This window comes from Rhyacophila brunnea, unplaced genomic scaffold, assembly GCF_057557595.1.
Source record: "Rhyacophila brunnea isolate RB1 unplaced genomic scaffold, BYU_Rbru_1.0 scaffold_11, whole genome shotgun sequence".
Classification (NCBI taxonomy): Eukaryota; Metazoa; Arthropoda; class Insecta; order Trichoptera; family Rhyacophilidae; genus Rhyacophila; species Rhyacophila brunnea.
This window is the reverse complement of record NW_028232763.1, coordinates 36612346-36637870: the sequence shown is the minus strand read 5'-3', so window position 1 is coordinate 36637870 and position 25525 is coordinate 36612346. Positions and strand designations below refer to the sequence as shown.

General features: G+C 32.8%; 1 long non-coding RNA gene across 1 annotated transcript; it reads left to right on the top strand.

Moving 5' to 3' along the window:
• The first annotated feature begins 2225 nt into the window (after positions 1 to 2225).
• Positions 2226 to 21945, top strand: LOC147078697 (uncharacterized). Its single transcript, XR_015072205.1, has 3 exons — positions 2226 to 2869; positions 5667 to 6662; positions 21548 to 21945. It is a non-coding gene; the product is annotated as an uncharacterized LOC147078697 (long non-coding RNA).
• Positions 21946 to 25525: the final 3580 nt, after the last annotated feature.

The window sequence follows — 25525 nt, the reverse complement described above, 5'->3', positions numbered from 1 at the left end:
ACATGGGTTTCTGTGTTCAGTGAATTATCCAATACCTCAGCGTCGTCACAAGGCCCAGAGAACTGTAACAATAGAACAAAGCAATATTTTGTCATGAATATGTTATTACTAATTTGACATTGTAGTTGAAATGTTAAATGTTATATATTAGTATTCCTCTTAGACAACGTGTACTAGTGTACAACAATAATAAAGTAAATAATAGAATGACAATACCAACCTCAATATGGGAAACATGGGTTTCTATGTTCAGTGAATTATCCAATGCCTCAGCGTCCTCACAAGGCCCAGAGAACTGAAACAATAGAGCAAAGCAATATTTGTCATGAGTATGTTATTACTAATTTGACATAGAAGTTGCTTATTCGGTTTATAATTTTTGATAGACATTGTGTATGACAATGAATGAAATATTATAATGTGATGTAATAATTTTTAAAAATGTTCACGTATCTTTACCAAAAAGATGTTGTATGGAAAGTAAACTAGCAGACAAATAATAGTAACAAACCTGAATTGTCGGATCGTGATCATCCACTTGTTGTCCTGTCATCCGATTTTGAAAATCCATTTCTCCTGCATTTGTCTATAAAAACAAAGTAAAATATAGTTAATAACTTAGACTATAGATACATAAGATCTACAATAGATGATTTATTACGTTTATACTGCAAAAATGTTTCATTTGAACTTACCTCAACAAATACGACGTCTCTATTTAATGCTAACCTCAGCAAGTATGCAGACCGACTTTCATTCGGCAAACGTGACACAGATTTATTCATTATAATGGTTTAAAAAGAACAAAAGCAAAGTTTTATCTTGAAATCTCAACGGAACACAAACGCACAATGAAAACTCGACACTTTAAAATGATAAAATCCAAATTAAACTGGCACGCAAAACAGCCAACAGTCGTGAGTCGAATGACGTTTCGAGATGACGCCGTGGCGGTGACGTGTTTTTTGCAATGTTGCCAGAATCATAAAATGCCATTTAGAGTTGTCCCTTTATGAAATGCAATAATTGACAAAACAATATTTTCACAAAACGATATCTCAACTTGTCCTTTTATGGAACTGAGAGAATGCTTAGTTTTATTTATTTCCATATGCAGACATCTGTCCAATGAGAGAAAACCAGTGTTTTTTACGAGTTGTCCTTTTGTGGAACTGAAAAGGAGCAGTATTCGAATATAATGGCTAATATAACTCAAAACATCAAATTTTGGACTTGTCCTTCTATGGAATTGAGCCATCGAATGCGTTTCTTTATTTGGCTACGGCAATAATGTGAGTCTAATGGTTTAAACGTTTTGATAAAATTTTTCACAGCTTCTCTTTTTGATGCAAACGCAAATTTTTTCTTATCTCCACCGCGATTCTCTAGAGCTGAGATGCCTGTGGCCCAATGCCTTTTAGCCACGCCTTGAACTCGTCCGAATTGTATCCTTAAAATGCCTATAAAAAAGGCACCACACACTGGAACTTTTCGTTTTACATTTTTTTTTTTGGTATAAAGTGCTTTATTGTGAATTCTTTTGGATTGCGTGATTGTGTTCTCGGACGCTTTCGTTTGATTTCTTCTGTATCTATATTTTTCAATATGAAATTATCTTGTTCAATCTTGGAAGTTCTTTTATAAAAGTTTTGATGGAATTCAAAAACATTATTCAATGTCAATGTGAGACACTGAGACACAAGTGTTTTTTTATGTGTGCAGTTTTTTCGCATGGGTAGTCCAGGTGACGAGTACCTGTAGAAAGTAAATGAGTTTGACGCCTTTTCTTTATTTTTGTAGTCCTTGTATTGGCAACGCAAACTCGGCCATTTTTGTGTGGCATCATCCACCTAGTAACAACTGCTTTCAAGGCCCAAATCTTGTATGATTTGGATTCGAGCAGCATTTCTTTTGACCCTGTTTTTGTAATCGGTCATTGTACAATCCCACAATAGTGGATTAGCTTCTACTATTCCGATTAAACGTATATCAAAAGTCATTTTTTTCAATATGGTATTTCTCAAAAATGACTTAACCCTCTTTAAAGTTGAGAAACAACGCTTGTACAAATTATTTTTAATAGGGTAACACTTTCGCTAAATACTTCCAGTAAATTATTATTCATGAAAAGTTGAAGTATCGATAATGCTCCATCAGTAATGTAGAAATCTTCTCTACTGTATAAAACTATCGCTCATTTTTAATAAATGAGTGGCAGAATCGAATTTCGAATTATTTCCATAGATGTCACTAGCGACATATTCTTGTATTTAACGTGCTTTGGCTCGCGAACAATTTCATATGGACGAAGGTGGCGCTGAAAAGTATTTTCTCTTACGCTGCTATGCTGTAATTGAATGAATATTAAACATATTTCAATGATTCTACGTTTAATTATTATGACGTGAATAAGTTAAATTAGAATAAGGAGGCGGCTACGAAATATGTTTAATGAGACTACGATAGTATGGCAAGGCGAACGCATTTACATTTACTTAATTGGCAATGAGTTATAAATGCAATTTCGGCGATATGGATTATTACTTTTTATTATCTGAGGGTTGCGAGAGCAGCGAAGGGTGGTCGTAGGCTGTGGTGGTTCCCTTGGAATAAGTGGACGTAGGTTGCGGCAGGCTGTGGTTTTTCTTTGGGAAAACCGATAATTCGGTCAGCTGCATTGCGGTGGTACCCCGAGGGATACCATCACCTGGTGTAAAAATGTTTTCAAAACTTTATTTTCAATCTCAAGCGTATTTCTTTTCGGGACTAGTATTTGGTTTCTATTATCTGACCTCAGAATGCGAATGGCGGATTCTGTCTTCAAACAGATGTCGATCACATCCTTAGACAGGTATGAAAGACCACCTTTGTCTTTTAATTGGACTTTGACTTGATAGTCCTCGGTTATGGGGCACCTGGGCTAGTCTCAATCTTTGTACGGAGAACTTCGCGGCTCGGATTTTAGTATGTAAATTTTTACTTTTGAGTTACGTGGAATTCTCGGTCGCTTTTCCGGCGACTGAATTTTTTTATAACATCTTATTTTTACAATCTCGAATCAGGCGCCCGCGTTAATTACATTCCAAAGTGGCGGCCATTTTGGAATTCCCTTATTAGTAAACAAAGAGAGACATCACTTTGACGTCTAGTGATTTAAATACGAATGCTTCATAGATATATATTAATATAAAGAAAAATAAAAAAAATACAAACCTGTGGTCTTCAACCTGCGATTTTATTGTTTTTTTCCCTCGGTTCTTGAAGAGGGCCGGGAGAGGTTTATGCCTCCAAATTGCAAGGGTGTTGTTATAAGTTCGGTTTTGGCGTCATTCTTCAGTTTTTCCTTTCTTCGCGCGCTTTTATTCTTTTCCGCATCGTCCGATTCTTTTCTTCTTCGCGTTCTGGTATCCTCATTTGAGGAGGCTTTTGTTTTTGGGTTTCTTCTTTTTCTGTGCTTTTGGCGGTCTAGAAGATATATGTTGCCTGGGTTTGATTGTATGCCAGTGCCATGGTCTTGATCTAATGAGGAATTATTGATACGATCTTTGTGGTCTATGTGATGAGTGTCTGACGTAGACGGGTTGTTTGCCATTATCGGGTTCTCTTCTGAGGGTCCGTTTTCTGGAGTCTCTACAACATGGACTCGGTTTGACAGAGTGTCATTGCTGTGGTTTTCTGAGGGGAAGTGTACATTGAGAACTTGGTGGAAGTGATTGGCGTGGAGCACGCATGCTATATCGGTTGGATCAATGTGAGCATCTATCTGTATAAGTCTTTTAGCCCGCTCTTCTTTGGTTTTGTAGTCCTCTTTTATAGTCCTTAAGGAGTTTATCTTGCAGTATTACGACACGGACCTCGTAATCTGTGAGATGACTGTCCGATATTAACGGGTTTTCATCTGTGGTCTCATTTTCTAGAGTCTCTTCAATGTGGTCTGGGTTTGGCGGTGCGGTGGTCGAGTGGATATATCATTTACTGCGGTCTGTCACAGCGGCGTCAAATTGGCGCCGATTGTCCAGAAGTACTTTGTCAACAAGGGCGCGATGGGTTAAATGAAATAGGTGAATTATTAAAAGGATCAACGGTGGAGAAATACATATTATAATTTAAACAAGAACTCCGAATAAAAGAGTTTTGTGCATAATTAGAATCGCTACGACATGGTACAAAGTTTGGTTTCTTCATTACATTAATTCTAGAAGCAAGCAAAGTAAAACCTAGCGTAATTATAAATTTTATACCTACTTATTCAATTTTAAACATACAAGCAAGCTGTAATTTTAAAGCCAATAAATATTAATAATAAATAAGGCCAATGGTGATTTAAAATAGTGACTCACGCATCTTGTTTCGAAGTTAGTAAACTTCATTCGCTTCTCTATTTCTGCCTCTCCTTCCGCCGGGAGCTCCACCTGTTGGTCCAAAATGATGCGATTATGTTTCCGCTTCATGGCACGGTGGATGACATCTTCCACAGGTTTCAAAATAATGTAGTGAAAACAGATTATTAAAATTCAATTTTTAACATACAAGCAAGCTGTAATTTTAAAGCCAATTAATATTACCATAATAACTCCAGCGATGTACTTTGCAAAGAAATATTTTAAAATTATACCTGCTAGCCTACTAGGTACCTAGTGAGTAGGTAATAATGTTTTTGAGCCAAGCGAAAAGTCCAGCGCATCATCCTACACCCCCCCCCCCCTAAGGCTGGTGAAAAGAATATGAGGGAGTGCCTCTTTCACATAGGCACCCAGTTGGACAGGCTCAGGATTGAAATCAGTTATACGTAAACATCTTGTCTGGGGCTACCAAAGCCAATATTGAATTTATTGTTGAATATGTTACTGAATAAACCGTTTAATTCCGGTAGACACTGGTCATTATACATCAAAAACATCTTTTTGATGTTGAGATCAGGACGTAAATATATGCGTTTCTTTATTTGGCTACGGCAATAATGTGAGTCTAATGGTTCACGCCAACCAAGGTCTTGGGAAGTTGCTCCTGGGACACTTTCGGCACAAATTTGAACAGCGCCCATCGTTCGTTACGCCACGGTATACGCCTGCATAACGGGTGTGGAGACGTGGCGGGTGGTGGAGGGAAAAGCAAGTCTAATGGTTTAAACGTTTTGATAAAATTTTGCACAGCTTCTCTTTTCGATGCAAACGCAAATTTTTTCTTATCTTCACCGCGATTCTCTAGAGCTGAGATGCCTGTGGCCCAATGCCTTTTAGCCACGCCTTGAACTCGTCCAAATTGTATCCTTAAAATGCCTATAAAAAGGCACCACACACTGAAACTTTTCGTTTTCCATTTTTTTTTTGGTATAAAGTGCTTTATTGTGAATTCTTTTGGATTGCGTGATTGTGTTCTCGGACGCTTTCCTTTGATTTCTTCTTTCTCGATATTTTTCAATATGAAATTATCTTGTTCAATCTTGGAAGTTCTTTTATAAAAGTTTTGATGGAATTCAAAAACATTATTCAATGTCAATGTGAGACACTGAGACACAAGTGTTTTTTTATGTGTGCAGTTTTTTCGCATGGGTAGTCCAGGTGACGAGTACCTGTAGAAAGTAAATGAGTTTACTAAAGTATTAGACATAGAAATTTAAATATAATATAAATTATATTTAAAGTGTCCGCAGTCAAGGAACTCAGGAGGCGGAAAAACTTCCATCTCACGTGGTACCTGTCGCTGATCCCTTGGCCACTCTTTGACGCCTTTTCTTTATTTTTGTAGTCTTTGTATTGGCAATGCAAACTCTGCCATTTTCGTGTGGCATCATCCACCTAGTATCAACTGCTTTCAAGGCCCAAATCTTGTACGATTTGGACCCAAGCAGCATTTCTTTTGACCCTGTTTTTGTAATCAGTCATTGTAACAATCCCACAATAGTGGATTAGCTTCCACCATTCCGGGTGGTGTATGGAGCGATGGTTTTTAATTAAATTTATTGAACAAATTTTCATGCAAAAATTTGAACATTGTTGGACTACTATACCAGTTATCAATATATAACGTATGGCCCATATTCAAATATGGCTTCAGTAAAGTGGCCACATTTCCTGATATGCCAATATAGTTTCGGTTGTCGATCTCTGTTTGTTTTCCCGTATATATATAACAAATCTGATTTGCCTCCTGAAATATTTGAATCAAATGAAAAGATACGAGGATCAAATGGGTCCGATTGCCATGAAAATGATGGTCTTTCAATACCATTTAAAATGTCTGCAGGAATATCATCATCACAATCTTCAATATTGTTTTCGTCGTCACTCGGTTCGTCTTCAGATTCGATTGTTTCCACAAGCACTTCAATCAAGTCATCCGAATGCTGCATCAAATGCTCATCCATTTTGATTACAAATCGTCAAAAAACACGTGTAAAATAACTCACAAAACACTAAGTAAGTGATATTCAATGAAATGTTGTCTATTTATAACAAAACTAAATACATCGAAGCAATCACATTCTACTAAAATATCACATAAAAAACTTCATTACAAATTAAAATAACACTTAAGTACACAATAAATGTCAGATTTTTTGATGAATGTGGTTATAGAACTTGTATATTGAAAACAAAATTAGAAATAACTGAAAAATGATCATTCGCATGTGAAATAATAGATAAGTACAAAATATAAATGTCCGTCAAGTTGGACTGCCCACTTTTGAAATTCAAAATTTTGAAATAGCCAGTCGTTAGTGCTGCGTTAGTGCTGGTTAGTGCTGCAATATCATCATTAGTGCTGTTATATTAAAAAAGTTATAGGCAATTCAATGTGGGCAGTCCAACTTGACGTCAAGTTGGACTGCCCACTTTGTAAAAACAAATAAAATTCAAAATCCAAAATAGCCAATCGTTAGTGCTACATTAGTATTGGTTAGTGCTGCAAAAATTATCGTTATTGCCATTAAATTCTTCAAAAGTTATGGGCAAATCAAATTATAAAAAACGTCAAGTTGGACTGCCCACTTTTTAAAAACGAATAATATTCCAAATCCAAAATAGCCAATCGTTAGTGCTACGTTAGTGTTAGTTAGTGCTGTAAAAATTATCGTAAATGTCATTAAATTAAAAAAAGTTATGGGCAAATCAAATTATGACAAGCGTCTGGTTGGAGTGCACACTTTTGAAAAACAAATAAAATTCAAAATCCAAAATAACCAATCGTTAGTGCTACATTAGTATTGGTTAGTGCTGCAAAAATTATCGTAATTGCCATTAAATTAAAAAAGTTATGGGCAAATCAAATTATGACAAGCGTCTAGTTGGAGTGCCCACTTTTGAAAAACAAATAAAATTCAAAATCCAACATAACCAATCGTTAGTGCTACATTAGTATTGGTTAGTGCTGCAAAAATTATCGTTATTGCCATTACATTGCAAAAGTTATGGGCAAATCAAATTATAAAAAACGTCAAGTTGGACTGCCCACTTTTTTAAAATGAATAATATTCCAAATCCAAAATAGCCAATCGTTAGTGCTACGTTAGTGTTAGTTAGTGCTGTAAAAATTATCGTAATTGTCATTAAATTAAAAAAGTAATGGGCAAATCAAATTATGACAAGCGTCTGGTTGGAGTGCCCACTTTTGAAAAACAAATAAAATTCAAAATCCAAAATAACCAATCGTTAGTGCTACATTAGTATTGGTTAGTGCTGCAAAAATTATCGTAATTGCCATTAAATTAAAAAAGTTATGGGCAAATCAAATTATGACAAGCGTCTAGTTGGAGTGCCCACTTTTGAAAAACAAATAAAATTCAAAATCCAACATAACCAATCGTTAGTGCTACATTAGTATTGGTTAGTGCTGCAAAAATTATCGTTATTGCCATTACATTGCAAAAGTTATGGGCAAATCAAATTATAAAAAACGTCAAGTTGGACTGCCCACTTTTTTAAAACGAATAATATTCCAAATCCAAAATAACCAATCGTTAGTGCTACGTTAGTGTTAGTTAGTGCTGTAAAAATTATCGTAATTGTCATTAAATTAAAAAAGTTATGGGCAAATCAAATTATGACAAGCGTCTGGTTGGAGTGCCCACTTTTGAAAAACAAATAAAATTCAAAATCCAAAATAACCAATCGTTAGTGCTACATTAGTATTGGTTAGTGCTGCAAAAATTATCGTAATTGCCATTAAATTAAAAAAGTTATGGGCAAATCAAATTATGACAAGCGTCTAGTTGGAGTGCCCACTTTTGAAAAACAAATAAAATTCAAAATCCAACATAACCAATCGTTAGTGCTACATTAGTATTGGTTAGTGCTGCAAAAATTATCGTTATTGCCATTACATTGCAAAAGTTATGGGCAAATCAAATTATAAAAAACGTCAAGTTGGACTGCCCACTTTTTAAAAACGAATAAAATTCCAAATCCAAAATAGCCAATCGTTAGTGCTACGTTAGTGTTAGTTAGTGCTGTAAAAATTATCGTAATTGCCATTTAATTAAAAAAGTTATGGGCAAATCAAATTATGACAAGCGTCTAGTTGGAGTGCCTTCTTTTGAAAAACAAATAAAATCCAAAATAACCAATCGTTGGTGCTACATTAGTATTGGTTAGTGCTGCAAAAATTATCGTTATTGCCATTAAATTGCAAAAGTTATGGGCAAATCAAATTATAAAAACGTCAAGTTTGACTGCCTACTTTTTAAAAACGAATAATATTCCAAATCCAAAATAAACAATCGTTAGTGCTACGTTAGTGTTAGTTAGTGCTGTAAAAATTCTCGTAATTGCCATTAAATTAAAAAAGTTATGGGCAAATCAAATTATGACAAGCGTCTAGTTGGAGAGCCCACTTTTGAAAAACAAATAAAATTAAAAATCCAGAATAGCCAATCCTTAGTGCTACATTAGTATTGGTTAGTGCTGCAAAAATTACCGTTATTTCCATTAAATTACAAAAGTTATGAGCAAATCATTTAGGTAGGTACCTACTAAAGTGAAGTTTTTATGTACTTACAGGTAAGTACCTAGCTCAATTGATAGATTGAAAGGAAAAAGAGATTAGAATGGAAAGGTACACATTATTAGCCTGATTTCCGAAGGTAAACTCAATGATTTTAGTTCATAATTATTGAAGCCTGAAAATAATACAAGATAATGTAAAGTTTTATGCGCGAATACAAGTAGGTGTGCACGGGCAACATTGGATTGTAAGAGGCAAAGGGATGGTGTTTTATTTGAAGCCAGCGAAGGCAGGTAGCAAAGGATTGTGTCCATGGCCTTTTCCGTTAATGCAGACTGCAGACACTGTTGCCAAAGATAGACATGTTCGGATACAGAATATATTGCCGATTATACAATTAATAATCGGCAGCACTAAATGGTAATAGTGTATTTATATTTTGTATACTTACCTACTTTCGTGTGTTTAAATGGTACAATCAAGTTTCTCCGTAATGACATGCTAAAATAGGTAATTTGAAATAGGTAATGTTTTCACAGGAGTTTAGCAAGATTTTTTAGCGCCCGTTGCATTAACCAAACATATTACATGGTTCTTCATACACCTACCTACAACTGTTATAGGTATGCGAACTTGTGCCTAAATAAAACGAATCATAATTATATAACATAGATACTTTTACTTAACATAACTTTTATAACTACCTACAAGCGGTTAAATACCTACTGTCACTTATTATTATGACAGCACTTGATATATAACTGCATATTTTAATGTTTTTACGGAATCTTTATAATTTTAGCCTCCAATAAATACAGAGTTTATATTTTAACTACCTAGCCTATTCAATCCTATACGGCAAAAAAGCCGAGAAATAACACCGCATAGGTAGTTTCAATTTTATATGACGAAGTTCAGCTTTGGCCGGGTTAAATTTTATACCTAGTCCAGTGTTACCAACCGTCAGTGTTGCCATCTTTTCAAAGTGGAATTATAGTTCAGAGAACTAATATAGTACGCGTAAAAAAATATAGTACCCGTTGTCATAGTGTTGAAAATGTATAGACTATAGGTTTTTAGTTTCTCAGAAAAAAATAACGGAGAATTTGAGAAACTCCGAGACCCCTTTTTATTTAGGTACCTCTTCCGGCCAAAAATGCTTACCGAAGAATTCAAGAAATTTCATTTTAAACCAGTCAAGGGTTTTTTTACGTTTTTCGAGCAATTTTTTTCCAAGTACTCAAAATCTTCTTATATTGCGAAATTATAGTACTTTTCACCAATTTATCGAATGAAAATATCGAAATTTTAGTACTTTTTACATATTTTTTCCGATATTCAAAATTATAGTATTTTGGGCGTACTATACCTGTTTTATATCGTACATAGTACGCGGACCAAAATTATTGTACAAATACTATAATAATTATAGTATTTGTAATATAATTTTGGGCCGCGTACTATGTATGATATGAAAAAGGTATAGTACGTCCAAAATACTATAATTTTGAATATCGGAAAAATGTAAGTATTCTTTTCTTAAAGGTTTAAGTTCGATCTTAAAAAATACGCTAAAAGTATCTACTAAAATTTCTTAATTTCCGTATTAAAAATTGGTGCAAAGTTCTATACTTTCATAATGGAAAAAAAATTTGGCGAGCCTAGAAAAAAAGTCCTCGGCTTTGATTAAAAGTGGAATTTTTGAATTCGCCGCTAAGCATTTACAATCGGAAGAGGTACTTAAGGGGGAGAGGCATGTCAGCAGAGAACTTAGCGGAAAAATACGAAGCTTGCAATTTGAGATTTTTTTTGATAATTTACAATCCTAACTGTATTAATTAATAAATATGTATCTGAAAACATTAAAAAGTTTTTTTTTTAATTTAAAGATAAACTTACAATTATTGTAAAAAAATGTAGAAAAATTTGAATTCGTTGCAGGGTCAGATCTTATTATTTACATTATATTTTATGGTCATATTTATTATAAAAACAAGTTTATTTTTTATAAAATAAATATAAAAAATATTAAAACGATGAGTTAGTCAAAAATCTAAACGACGAAAAATTGAAAATTTAATAAACTAAATTTTAATAACAAATATGACCATAAAATATAATGTAATAATAAGATGTGACCCTGTAACGAATTCAAATTATATTACAATTGTAAGTTTATCTTCTTTACATTAAAAAAAAATCTCAAATTGCAAGCTTCATATTTTTCCGGGCATTGAAACATCCAGATTCTCTTTACTACCACGTTCATTCATCAACTATTCATTTAAATATTTTATTTATTTAAATTCATCTAATTAATAATAAAACAATAAAATGTTATTTTATCAAATTTTTAATGGATATAAACAAGTAATAAAGGTAATTATAAACAGACATTTTAATACAGTTTGTAGAAATATTATTGAGAATGACTACCGAAATATTCACGGTATAATTAATTATTATTAACAAAATAAAAAAAAAACAAATCAATTAAAAATTGCTACTGAGGCCAAAGAAGTTATTAGTACATTATAACAATGATAAAATCAAGATAAACATGAATACAATATAGACAGGTAGAACTAAATATTCCATAATAAATTATTATCAAAATCCTAAAATAATCAACAAAAAAGGGCTAAATAATATAATAATACAATTTACAATGTGGTGTATTTAACTCATAATTTTTATATGTCGCATTTGACAAATTCTAGTCGGTTACGAAATCTTTAAATGCAGATTTTTAAGATAAGATAGTATCATAAAATTTAGAATGGTTGGTATCAAATTTTGGGTTTGAAAAATCGATTATTATCGAAAAACATCCTTATACCCTCTGCGAGTACAGCAGTAGATAAATTGGAATATAAAAATAAAATGTGTAAAGGGCAAGTTGTATTGAGTTCACTTCTGGTTTGTGGAACGTCAAACAACATGATTTTCCAGGAGAATTGTAAGTTATTAGATAATATGGATTGATCAAATATAAAAATAGTTAAAGGTTCTTTATTCACAAACATTGCCAATTCCAAAGGCTAAGACAGATGATTTACCGAATACCTATGTGCAACAGGGAATCATTTCTTAGCGTCATCTCGAGTTTTTCAGTAATTTTATACCTATTAATACCTACCACTGAATTTCCACCAGCAGATTCTGAGGAAGATTGATTTTATTATTTGCGAATACGAACACCTATAGCAATTTGTGTTTTTGTAAGATAAAAAGAAAATCAGCTTGATAATTAATATGTTAGTGTAAACAATATCTCTTCGGTTGCATGTTTTAAATTGTGCATGTTTCTTTTTTTGCATCATATTACAATTGAAAATTCATTATAAACTAAAAACATAGTTGCAGAATGATTTTTTTAAGTTTCATTAACATTCTAGCTTCCTTTCCACCTAATAATCCTTTGATATTCTCTTGTCTGATTTTACTTTGATAGTTGACATATTATTATTTAGGTACCTACCTACCAAGAATTCACAAGGACGTTGGCTTGAAGTGATTGTAATTTTTCTTTTTTGCTTTTAATTTTATTTCATTATTTATATACTTCCTTGAATTGGATTTTTGATTGAAATTGTTTCTTCTCTATTTTTTTCTGTATGCTAAATTTTTATCACATCATAAGGGTCTTAAATTTATTGTATGTTTTATGAATGAGAGTATTTTTTCTGACCTACCTATCTAACGACCCATGCCGTAAAATTTTGGTGTAATTACCGTATTATGATTTTAAATAAGCAAAAAATCCTAGGTATAGAATTGTATCTAGCATATACAATGTTTCACCAAAACCATGAGGACGATTATAATGCATAGGTACAACTAAATGTATGTAAGAGGTTCCGCCGTAAACTATTGTATGTGCTTTATACAATACTTGGAACTAGAGATTCCAATCCCGGGATCCCGAACTATTTTCGATATCTATGAATCCCTGGACTTTATGGATTGATTTTTTTATTAATTATTATTATATATTTTATTAATATAAAATAAGAAAAAACGATAATATGACAGAAAAAACACTTTTAATAACATATAACTACGTTAGAAATAAGCTGAGTTTGAATGTAGTTCGATTTATTACCCATGTGTTGCCAATTCATTTTATCTTTTCACATAAATTAATAAAAATGAGAGATTGGAAAAAACAATGGTTCCCACTTTCAACAAAGTGATTCGATCATGATCTTATATGTTTTACGACAGTTTCATAATTGGCTTAATTAGATTTATGAAGTGGAAAGGTCATAAACTATGATTTGCTTATTTTAAATCTCCCAAACCCATTCATTACGTCTTTACTATCAGAAATAGCAATCTCATATAATATAATATTATGTAAACACTAAACACAATATTGATTCTACGAAATTTTATAAATAAAAATCGTTAAGACTTTTAAATAGTTGACCATAAATTAAAAATTCCACATAATATAATAAATATAATATTTTAATTGAACTTCTATTTTTTATTTGTTACCTTTTCATAAATAAATAAAACTGTTTTACTTTCACAATATTATTCATATTACAAAATTATTTACTCCATTAAACCTTTGTATTTCCAAGATTGAACGTCCACAATATTAACAATAAATGCCTTAATATTAACTATCGATAAAAATGCCAATCCCGGGATCGTCAAATTGTAATCCCGAAATCCCGGGATCAAGATTTTGGCTCGGGATTGGATTCCCTACTTGGAACAAATGCTTGTCCGCAGTATAATGTTGTAACAGCATTTTCAAATAAACCACAAAAAAATATTAGATATTCTTTAATGCAAAACAAATCCAATAATAATAACAAAAACAATTTATAATAATTGACAATGAACATCCCAAATTTGGTGCAAAACATTAAAAAAGTCGACTTCTCCTGTAAAGTTCCGATTTTGAAGTTACAATACTTTACGTAGGCGGTGTCAAAAATACAGAGTTTATATTTTAACTACCTAGCGTCCTAGCCTTTTATTCATATACTTACGGCAAAAATTTACCGAGAATGATAACACCGCAAAGTTTCGATTTTGTATGACGAATTTCAGCTTTGGCCGGGTTAAATTATACCTAGCCCAGTGTTGCCAACCGTACTATAATTATAGTATTTGTACTATACTTTTGGTCCGCGCACTTACGTAATTATATACAGACATTTTAATACAGTTTTGTAGAAATATTATTGAGAATAACTAAATATTCACAGTATAATAATTTATTATTAACAAAAACAAATAATCAATTAAAAAATGCTACTGAGGCCAAAGAAGTTATAACATTAACGAAGGTAGTACATTATAACAATGATAAAATCAAGATAAACATGAATACAATATGGACAGGTAGAACTAAATATTCCATAATAAATTATTATCAAAATCCAAAAATAGTCAACAAAACGTCCACTAGGTACTTACATGATATATAGTAGGCAAATCGATGTTATTAAATTAGAAAAAAATAATAAAATTAAAATAATTGAGCTGAGTACAAAAAGGGCATTTGTCAAACAACATGATTTTCCAGGAGAATTGTAAGTTTTTAGATAATATGGATTGATCTAAAAATATAAAAATAGTTTGAAAGCTTAAAACACACTTTAAATGTATGCATATATTTTTGTGTTACACTTCACCTTAAGAAACTTAAAAATACAAGAAAAATAGTATGTGGTAACTAGGAAGATTTATAAATAAAATTAAAAATTACATTGTCACATACATTAATAAATGTGGAATAACAGTTAGGGAATTTGAAATTAGTTTGATTTTGTTTTGAAGGTCATCGATTGATTCCCACTGACCTGAAGACCGATGTACATGGGTTACGTAATGACCACTACAGTCTTTATGCGATGGTGGAATAAAATCAATCAATGCTTTTAATTTAAATTGTTTATTAAGTATACTTAAAGTTAGAGGTATATTGGATATAGTTACTCGGTAGTTATTGTCTGCATCTTGAGCATTGATACCAAATATTTCAAAAAATATAAGATCGGAACTACATGAAAAAATTGATGTTATTTTACCATCACAATGTTCTTTCATCTTCGTTCTTTCGTTCATCCGACAACACTATAGCTTCTTGCAAGCTACTTATACCAAAAATTGTTAAAATATTGTAGTCGAGTGGAACAAATGCAATCATGTGAATCCGATCATCACAATTAAGTTTAGAACATTTGTCAGATCTTTGTAACGATGGAAATGTTAGCCTCACTACTTTCTCAACTATTAGAGACACATTACAAACACATTTAATTTTTTTCAAGTTTTTGCTAAAATGATAGGGACTGAAAATGGAATCCAAAATTTTTGCCCTTAATTTGTATTTTTGTGACACTACTTGTTTTCCACTAACACAGTATACTAATTCACTTAATTTAGAAGTTCTCATTGAATCCACAACACTTTTATTAAAATTTTCTGCATCTAAATAAGTTATCACGAGTGCATGAACAACTGCGTCGAAGGCACGCGTATTTTCTAATGCTATTAAATTAGATTTAAATGAAATGGCTGGCAATAAATGTCCGTTTTTTTAAATATTAATTGGCTTCACCGATATAACATCTGCAGTATCGGAACTCCAATCCGGTTGTATATTGAAATATGATTGCCGATTTCGTCGTTTCACAACATTTTGCCCTCGCCAATTTTCTTCCGGTCGTGGTCTTTGCGAAAAAATAGATTCTTCTGGAAAATCATCATCACTTATTTCTTTTGGAAGATCATCAAAATTTTTTTCACTTCCGAGAGCAGTGTGATATTTCGAAGACGTAATTTTCAACTGACCTTCCAGAGAAAATAAATGTTTGCTTAAAAACAAATCTGCCCTGATAGGCAAATTTTCATTTTTTAATGTCAAATTTTTTAAATCCTTAAAATAACTCTCCACATTCGAAGTAGTGCAGGAAAGATCGCAACTACTGCCATTAATTAGCGGTATCATGATGCCTGTCCATAACGGCATTTTAGAACAAATGCTCTTTAATGGCTTTTCCAGGCCAGGAAGCCAATATAAATTATCCTGGTTATTATCGATATTATTCATATCACTTTTCACATTATTCACATATTCTTCAAACCATTCGCATTCATTATCGTCTATATTTACAAAATTAACAGTATCATCATTATCATCACTATCAGTATGACTGTCTTCCTCATACTGTAATAAATTGTTACAAATTCCATTCGCCACATATGATATAAGGAATTTTTTAGCTGAATCAGTTTGAATATTTTCATGGGTAGATAATGCAACGAATACAATGTTTTTTATTACAGATTTTATATTTTCTATGGATGTTTCGTCGACCAATAACCCAATACAGTGACAGTAAAATTTCTTTAATCTTTTGTCTATCTCTGAAAAACATCTCCATTTTGTAACAGAAGATATAAAATGATTCCTATCAATTCGAATGAAACATCTTGGCCTCTCACATTGTTTATTCGACAGATATCTTATACTTTTTTTGATGTATTCTTTAATATCATTACAGTCGGTAAAGCAATTGATGACTGAATTTATTAGCGCGGAAGATGCATCGAGTCTAATCTCATCCGGTATTGCAGCGCCCGATTTAATCCATTGCTCTAGCCAAAAAGTAATGGAAAGTGTGTCGTGTGCTTGTGAGATCATTTGGATTACAGGGGTACCGCTAATATTATTAACTTTTAACACACCTACATATAAAAATATGCGTTTTGCCCTCGTGTAACCAATTGGCTTTGGTTGGGGTTCCATCGCTTTCACAAGACTCCCTGTTGCATCCAGTGATAGTACAGACCAGTTTTTTTTTATATTGTTTATATAAGTCCATTTGTGATATTGTCCAATAGTGGACAAAAAATGGATCAAGTCCACAATTATGGATAGCACCTAAGAATGGCAATGTGTGTTTCATTTGCCAGATTGATAGAAGCACATTGCTGTGCAGTTGATTGTCAGTAGCTAGTTCATATCTTACTTGTCGGTAAATATGTTCCGGGTGTAATGTTGGGGGTTCCAAATCACCATAAGCCATTGTATTGTTCGCCAACTGTCTTTTATACACAACTGCTGATTAATGAGTCAATTCTTTCGCTGCTTCAATCCTTTTAATTCCAGATAAATGCCTTTTTGATTGTTGTGTATGCTTAAAATTTACATCGTAACCAGTGATTACACATGAAATTATTTTGTCACCATCATAGTTCTTATTGTTTTCTTTTATTACACATTTTAAATACGCACCACATTCTTTGCATTTTGCTTCGCAAAGAAAACGAAAAGCACCTGTTCGAAATACCCATATACAATTAATTTTATTGTGTTTGTAAATTTCGTCGTTGAGAACGTGCGTCCAAACTCCTTTTGGTGGTACAGTACGCGTTCGAAATTTTAAATTTGGATGATTGGGTTCATTCCTTATAGCAAAAATTTTATGGGGTTTGATCAGCTCCCACACATCCGATGATAATTTTAATTAAAATTTTAATGATACAGAATCTGAATCAGAGCTGTCTTCGATTGGGCACAACCGTTTTGTGGAAACATGTTCACTGTACTGACCTCCCAATTGAACAAATAATGCACAGTTATTTTTTCTCAACAAATTATATAAAGCTTTTGTAGACAATTTAAAGTTCAATTCCTTGGACATTCTTAAATAAACTTCATTTTTTGGAACAGGCACTTTCCGAACATCTTCAACAATTTCGTTTTTGAATTTTTCAAGACACTTCATTAGTTCATCGTCACAAACTGCTGCCTGTCTCGGCATATTGAAAAAAACTTTTAGACAAAAACAAAATTAATAAAAAAAAACAAATGCTTAACACAAAAATTATGAAAAACGATTTTACTAAACTAGCGACTAAATTTGTCTGTTCAGACACGTTTATTTACAAAATCACTCGCTACTCAACTAAATCACTGGAACAGTCCGAACAAAGCTTAAGAGGCGGTAAGAGGTTCAACGTTCTTCGTTGCAGGACAACTGAACTTGTGTGTTCTTTCTTTTTCAAGGCTCGGTCAGTGTTGCCATCTTTTCAAAGTGGAATTATAAAACAGGCCCTCCAAAATTATAGTATTTGGGGTAAAAATATAGTACACGTTGTCATCTGTTAAAAATATAATTAGGTACCAATAGGTTTCTTGTTTCTCAGAAAAAAATAGCGGAGAATACTAAATCAAACTAATTTCAACTTCCCTAACTGTTATTTCACGTTTATTAATGTACGTGGCAATGTATTTCTTAATTTTATTTAATGAATCTTTATAGTTGCCACATACTACTATTTTTTGTATTTTTAAGTTTCTTAAGGTGAAGTGTAACACAAAAATATATGCATACATTTAAAGTGTATTTTAAGCTTTCAAACTATTTTTATATTTTTAGATCAATCCATATTATCTAAAAACTTACAATTCTCCTGGAAAATCATGTTGTTTGACAAATGCCCTTTTTGTACTCAGCTCAATTATTTTAATTTTATTATTTTTTTTTTCTAATTTAATAACATCGATTTGCCAACTATATATTATGTACCTACTGGACGTTTTGTGGATTATTTTTGGATTTTGATAATAATTATGGAATACTTAGATCTACCTGTCTATATTGTATTCATGTTTATCTTGATTTTATCATTGTTATAATATACTATCTTCGTTAATGTTATAACTTCTTTGGCCTCAGTAGCAATTTTAATTGTTTTTTTTTTTGTTATTAATAATTAATTACACTGTGAATATTTAGTCATTCTCAATAATATTTCTACAAAACTGTATTAAAATGTATGTATATAATTACGTAAACACGCGGACCAAAAGTATAGTACAAATACTATAATTATAGTACGGTTGGCAACACTGGGCTAGGTATAATTTAACCCGGCCAAAGCTGAACTTCGTCATACAAAATCGAAACTGTGCGGTGTTATTTCTTGGCATATTTTTTTGCCGTATAGGAATGAATAGGCTAGGTAGTTAAAATATAAACTCTGTATTTATTGGAGGCCAAACTTATAAAGATTCCGTGAAAACATTAAAATATGCAGTTATATATCAAGTGCTGTCATAATAATAAGTGACAGTAGGTATTTAACCGCTTGTAGGTAGTTATAAAAGTTATGTTAAGTAAAAGTATCTATGTTATATTATTATGATTCGTTTTATTTAGGCACAAGTTCGCATACCTACAACAGTTGTAGGTAGGTATATGAAGTACCATGTAATATGTTTGGTTAATGCAACGGGCGCTAAAAAATCTTGCTAAACTCCTGTGAAAACATTACCTATTTCAAATTACCTATTTTAGCATATCATTACGGAGAAACTTGATTGTACCATTTAAACACACGAAAGTAGGTAAGTATACAAAATATAAATACACTATTACCATGTAGTGCTGCCGATTATTAATTGTATAATCGGCAATATATTCTGTATCCGAACATGTCTATCTTTGGCAACAGTGTCTGCAGTCTGCATTAACGGAAAAGGCCATGGACACAATCCTTTGCTACCTTCAAACAAAACGAAAACACCATGCCTTCGTCTCATACAATCCACTGTTGCCCGTGCACACCTACTTATATTCGCGCATAAAACTTTACATTATCTTGTATTATTTTCAGGCTTCAATTATGAATGTTGTGTTATTTTCAGGGTTAATTCTAAATTTCTACATTACCTACCTTTATTCTTCTAGGTAATCGTATCCTTCCATAGGTACATATTTTCCGGTGAAAACGCTTAATCTAATGATCCTTCCAGGTAGTTACCTACCTCCACGTTTCAATAACATCAGCTTCGGAAATCAGGCTAAAATGTGTACCTATCTATTCTAATCTACATACAAAATTCACTTTAGTAGGTGCCTACCTAAATGATTTGCTCATAACTTTTGTACCTAATGTAATGGAAATAACGGTAATTTTTGCAGCACTAACCAATACTAATGTAGCACTAACGATTGGTTATTTTGGATTTTGAATTTTATTTGTTTTTCAAAAGTGGGCACTCCAACCAGACGCTTGTCATAATTTGATTTGCCCATAACTTTTTTAATTTAATGACAATTACGATAATTTTTACAGCACTAACTAACACTAACGTAGCACTAACGATTGGCCATTTTGGATTTGGAATTTTATTCGTTTTTAAAAAGTGGGCAGTCTAACTTGACGTTTTTTATAATTTGATTTGCCCATAACTTTTGCAATTTAATGGCAATAACGATATTTTTTGCAGCACTAACCAATACTAATGTAGCACTAACGATTGGTTATTTTGGATTTTGAATTTTATTTGTTTTTCAAAAGTGGGCACTCCAACCAGACGCTTGTCATAATTTGATTTGCCCATAACTTTTTTAATTTAATGACAATTACGATAATTTTTACAGCACTAACTAACACTAACGTAGCACTAACGATTGGCCATTTTGGATTTGGAATTTTATTCGTTTTTAAAAAGTGGGCAGTCTAACTTGACGTTTTTTATAATTTGATTTGCCCATAACTTTTGCAATTTAATGGCAATAACGATATTTTTTGCAGCACTAACCAATACTAATGTAGCACTAACGATTGGTTATTTTGGATTTTGAATTTTATTTGTTTTTCAAAAGTGGGCACTCCAACCAGACGCTTGTCATAATTTGATTTGCCCATAACTTTTTTAATTTAATGACAATTACGATTATTTTTACAGCACTAACTAACACTAACGTAGCACTAACGATTGGCCATTTTGGATTTCGAATTTTATTCGTTTTTAAAAAGTGGGCAGTCTAACTTGACGTTTTTTATAATTTGATTTGCCCATAACTTTTGCAATTTAATGGCAATAACGATAATATTTGCAGCACTAACCAATACTAATGTAGCACTAACGGTTGGTTATTTTGGATTTTGAATTTTATTTGTTTTTCAAAAGTGGGCACTCCAACCAGACGCTTGTCATAATTTGATTTGCCCATAACTTTTTTAATTTAATGACAATTACGATAATTTTTACAGCACTAACTAACACTAGCGTAGCACTAACGATTGGCCATTTTGGATTTGGAATTTTATTCGTTTTTAAAAAGTGGGCAGTCCAACTTGACGTTTTTTATAATGTGATTTGCCCATAACTTTTGCAATTTAATGGCAATAACGATATTTTTTGCAGCACTAACCAATACTAATGTAGCACTAACGATTGGCTATTTTGGATTTTGAATTTTATTCGTTTTTAAAAAGTGGGCAGTCCAACTTGACGTTTTTTATAATTTGATTTGCCCATAACTTTTGCAATTTAATGGCAATAACGATATTTTTTGCAGCACTAACCAATACTAATGTAGCACTAACGATTGGCTATTTTGGATTTTGAATTTTATTTGTTTTTACAAAGTGGGCAGTCCAACTTGACGTCAAGTTGGACTGCCCACATTGAATTGCCTATAACTTTTTTAATATAACAGCACTAATGATGATATTGCAGCACTAACCAGCACTAACGCAGCACTAACGACTGGATATTTCAAAATTTTGAATTTCAAAAGTGGGCAGTCCAACTTGACGTACTTAAAATATAAAGACATTTTTGTAGGTATAACGTTTTATAAATGGTAATATTTTATTCAGATAATAAAATACGAAACAGTAAACAAAACAGCGTGAGCGATATGAAAAATAGTCCGACACGTGAAACGACTCAAACTGAACTAGAGATTGAGATAGCAAAACAAATCTATACGACAGTTAATTCTTTGTTTATTCTTATAATCTAGCGAAGAAGTAGAACTAACGATAATTAGGGCAGTTAGTTAGTTACTAGTTAACTACTTTTATTTCACGCCGATATGCAAACCCGTGAAAAGCCGTTTCCCGCAAACAACCGACAGTCAACAAAAACGACTTTTGCCGTGTCCCGCATTCGACTGACAATCCGCGAAAAACGGCAATTGCCGTTTTCCGACGAAGATGTGTTAATATAAAGAAAAATAAAATAAATACAAACCTGTGGTCTTCAACCTGCGATTTTATTGTTTTTTTTCCTTGGTTCTTGAAGAAGCCGGGAGAGGTTTATGCCTCCAAATTGCAAGGGTGTTGTTATATGTTCGGTTTTGGCGTCATTCTTCAGTTTTTCCTTTCTTTGCGCGCTTTTATTCTTTTCCGCATTGTCAGATTCTTTTCTTCTTCGCGTTCTGGTATGCTCATTTGAGGAGGGTTTTGTTTTTCGGTTTCTTCTTTTTCTGTGCTTATGACGGTCTGGAAGATTTATGTTGTCGAGTGCCTGGGTTTGATTGTATGCCAGTGCCATGGTCTTGATCTAATGAGGAATTATTGATACGATCTATGTGGTGAGTGTCTGACGTAGACGGGTTGTTTGCCATTATCGGGTTTTCTTCTGAGGGTCTGTTTTCTGGAGTCTCTACAACATGGACTGGGTTTGACAGAGTGTCATTGCCGTGGTTTTCTGAGGGGAAGTGTACATTGAGAACTTAGCGGAAGTGATGGGCGTGGAGCACGCTTGCTATATCGGTTGGATCAATGTGAGCATCTATCTGTATGAGTCTTTTAGCCAGCTCTTCTTCGGTTTTGTACTCCTATTTTATAGACTTTAGGAGTTTATCTTGCAGTATTAGGACACGGACCTCGTAATCTGTGAGATGAGTGTCCGATATTAACGGGTTTTCATCTGTGGTCTCATTTTCTAGAGTCTCTTCAATGTGATCTGGGTTTGTCGGTGCGGTGGTCGAGTGGATTGACTGGTATATCGGTTGTGTTGTGTGGCTGTCGTTATCCTCGGTGGCGAATTCATTGGGTTGGCTTGTCAATGCAGTTGATGTGTTTTGATCTGCATCGGGGATATTGTCAACAGGGTCATTGTTGTCAATGGGAGCCTTCGTTTTGATTTGCGATCGGTTGTGTGGTGTGGTGAGTTTTGTATGTCTATTAGAGTTGAATCAAATGTATTAAATTTAGAATGTAGGGCATATCAATACATTGTTCACATTCTAATTTCTTTGTTAACTTTGTCACTACATAATCTCCTATATATGTTACAATTTGTCGTCTACCATGGGATACTATCTTGGGATCAAACATTGCATCAATTTCTTCACATTCAACTGACGTTCTACCCAATGAAAAATCATCCTCATAATGTGTCAACCGTCTCCTACCCGAAATTTATATTTTCTAATGCAGATGAACAGTTCAACTCCTAAACGAGTCACACAATTCCATGTGTATAAGCATTTTTTTATAAATAGCTTTAAATTGTTTTGCAGTCAGATTGTTATTGCAACCGCCATGTAACCGTATAATTGCCGGCCACAGACGGACAGTTCTCGTAACAGGTTGAACATGCCAGTTAATAACCATACAGTTATCTTTGGTAGATAATCTGCTGCGCCCATAGACGGACACTTTTCGACCTTTCAGATGTGTGCCATGTTCAAACTGCCAGCGACCCCCCACTCCCGTGTTTTTGTAAAACTGTTGGAATTTCAACTAGCCGAAAGTTCTCGAGTGACATTAGATGTCGGTAACGTAAAGTAGAATATACCGCGCGATACAACTACGGCTGGTGTTGCTTGTTATAAAATACAAATTCATTTATTATTAAAAATATAATAATATTATGTACGCGGAGATCGCAAATATTATATTTTATTTATTTTTACGAGAGTAAAACAAAGTAATAGTTATTTATGTAAACATATTATTTTATACAATATAATATAAATGTTAAAATTTTAGAGAGCATTATAAATATTAAGTTATTGTGAAAATATAGACTAATTTTATTTATTGTATGTAGTGAATATTACAAATTATTAATTTAAGACGTTCACAACATAAATTAATATACCTAATTGTGAATGACAATGTCGCTAAATCTAAATAAAATTTAAGTATATATTTTAATAATATCATAGTAATTAATTATTATACTGATGATTGATGTAAATATAATTTTGTGGCTTATTGTATATAAAATCAATACCTTTATAAATAATACCGTTTTCTTACTTAATTAATACTGTCCATTAAAGGGAATAATTTATTCAAAAGAAAAGATTATATTTTATATTTACACGAATGTGTATAATATTGTTTCGGTGAATCGATAAAATACACAATCCACTAGCGAAATCATGATTTATTTTACCAACGTCATAGGTGTGTATTTATGTCAATTTGTTTCTAATAAAAACAATTATAACCATAATAAATTCAAAGTTAAATTATTCGTGTATCATCGTTCAAGTATACCCTACCTAAAACTAATTTAAACAATACCCCTGCGTATTATCTCCGCGAACATAACCTCCATAGTTTTTGACACTTGCTCTGCCACGGACAATAACTGTACGTATATGGGCACGTCTGTTGACAGTTCGGCAGATTTAAATGGGGTAGTTAAACTGATCTGTGGTGTGGCCACTAACGTACAGTTATTGAACAGTTATTGTCTGTGCCATGTTCAACCTGTTACGAGAACTGTCCGTCTGTGGCCGCCTAATCCTAAAAAAAAAGTTTCAGGTGATCCTGACTACATTTATATAAAGGTAGGAACAAAAGAGATTTTTCTTCTACTAGTTGCTCGAAAAGGCTTTTTGAACTTCCTATACAGATACAAAATCATAAAATCCTATTGGATGTAATAATTGCTGCTACACTGTTATTGAATAGTTAGCTTGCGAGCTTAACTTTCATTTTTTGATTATGAAACGATATATAGCAGTTTTTCTGACAGTTGGATGTCATTCATTTTTCTAGATGTTGCCAATTGATTTCGCTGCCTCTATCGTCGTAAAATCTCTTTATCGCTTCGAATGTATTTCTTATTAACTTCCATATGGTATGGATCAAAAAAATAGAAAACATTTTTATTTGAAGACGGGTGAGGAAAATAGCTTTTTAAATTATGTGGCTGAAATGAACATCCTAGCTCATCACTCATCCTACTCACTACACTCATCAAATGTTACCGATACGATATCCACCCCCAAACGATGAGCCTTTTCAAGACATTGCAATACAAAGGATGCCATCTGTTCTCCCGTAACCCCGTCTACAAGAAATTAGGCAACAGGTATCTTCCAGTTACCATTTATACAAGTTATCAGAAATACTAATGTCTCCCTGGCTGTAGAAACTGAGTCACCATCTAAACCCGTACCAAAAGGCCAAAAACCCGAATAGAATACTTTCACTCGGTGGGAGTGAGGCGATAGCTTTTTCATAGAACATTTGAACTCGGACTAAGTGTGCATTGTTATAGTTGCTTTGTTACATCGGCCTTTTTTTTCGTGCTGATGCCGTTTATTTCTGGCAGCACTGCAAGTCCATCATATCTAAATATTGAAAATTACATTTTTTTTGAAAATAGTGATTTGAAGTATCACCTGTAGGTATACACATTTTTAACTCCAATTGTGTATTTATTTTTAGTAAACGTGAATACCCATTGATCCTGTATTTTGAATGGTAGTTTGACTTTTAAAGCAGATTTCGCTACCGCCTTGTAGTCCTTGACATACCAGTCTGCACCCAAGATTTT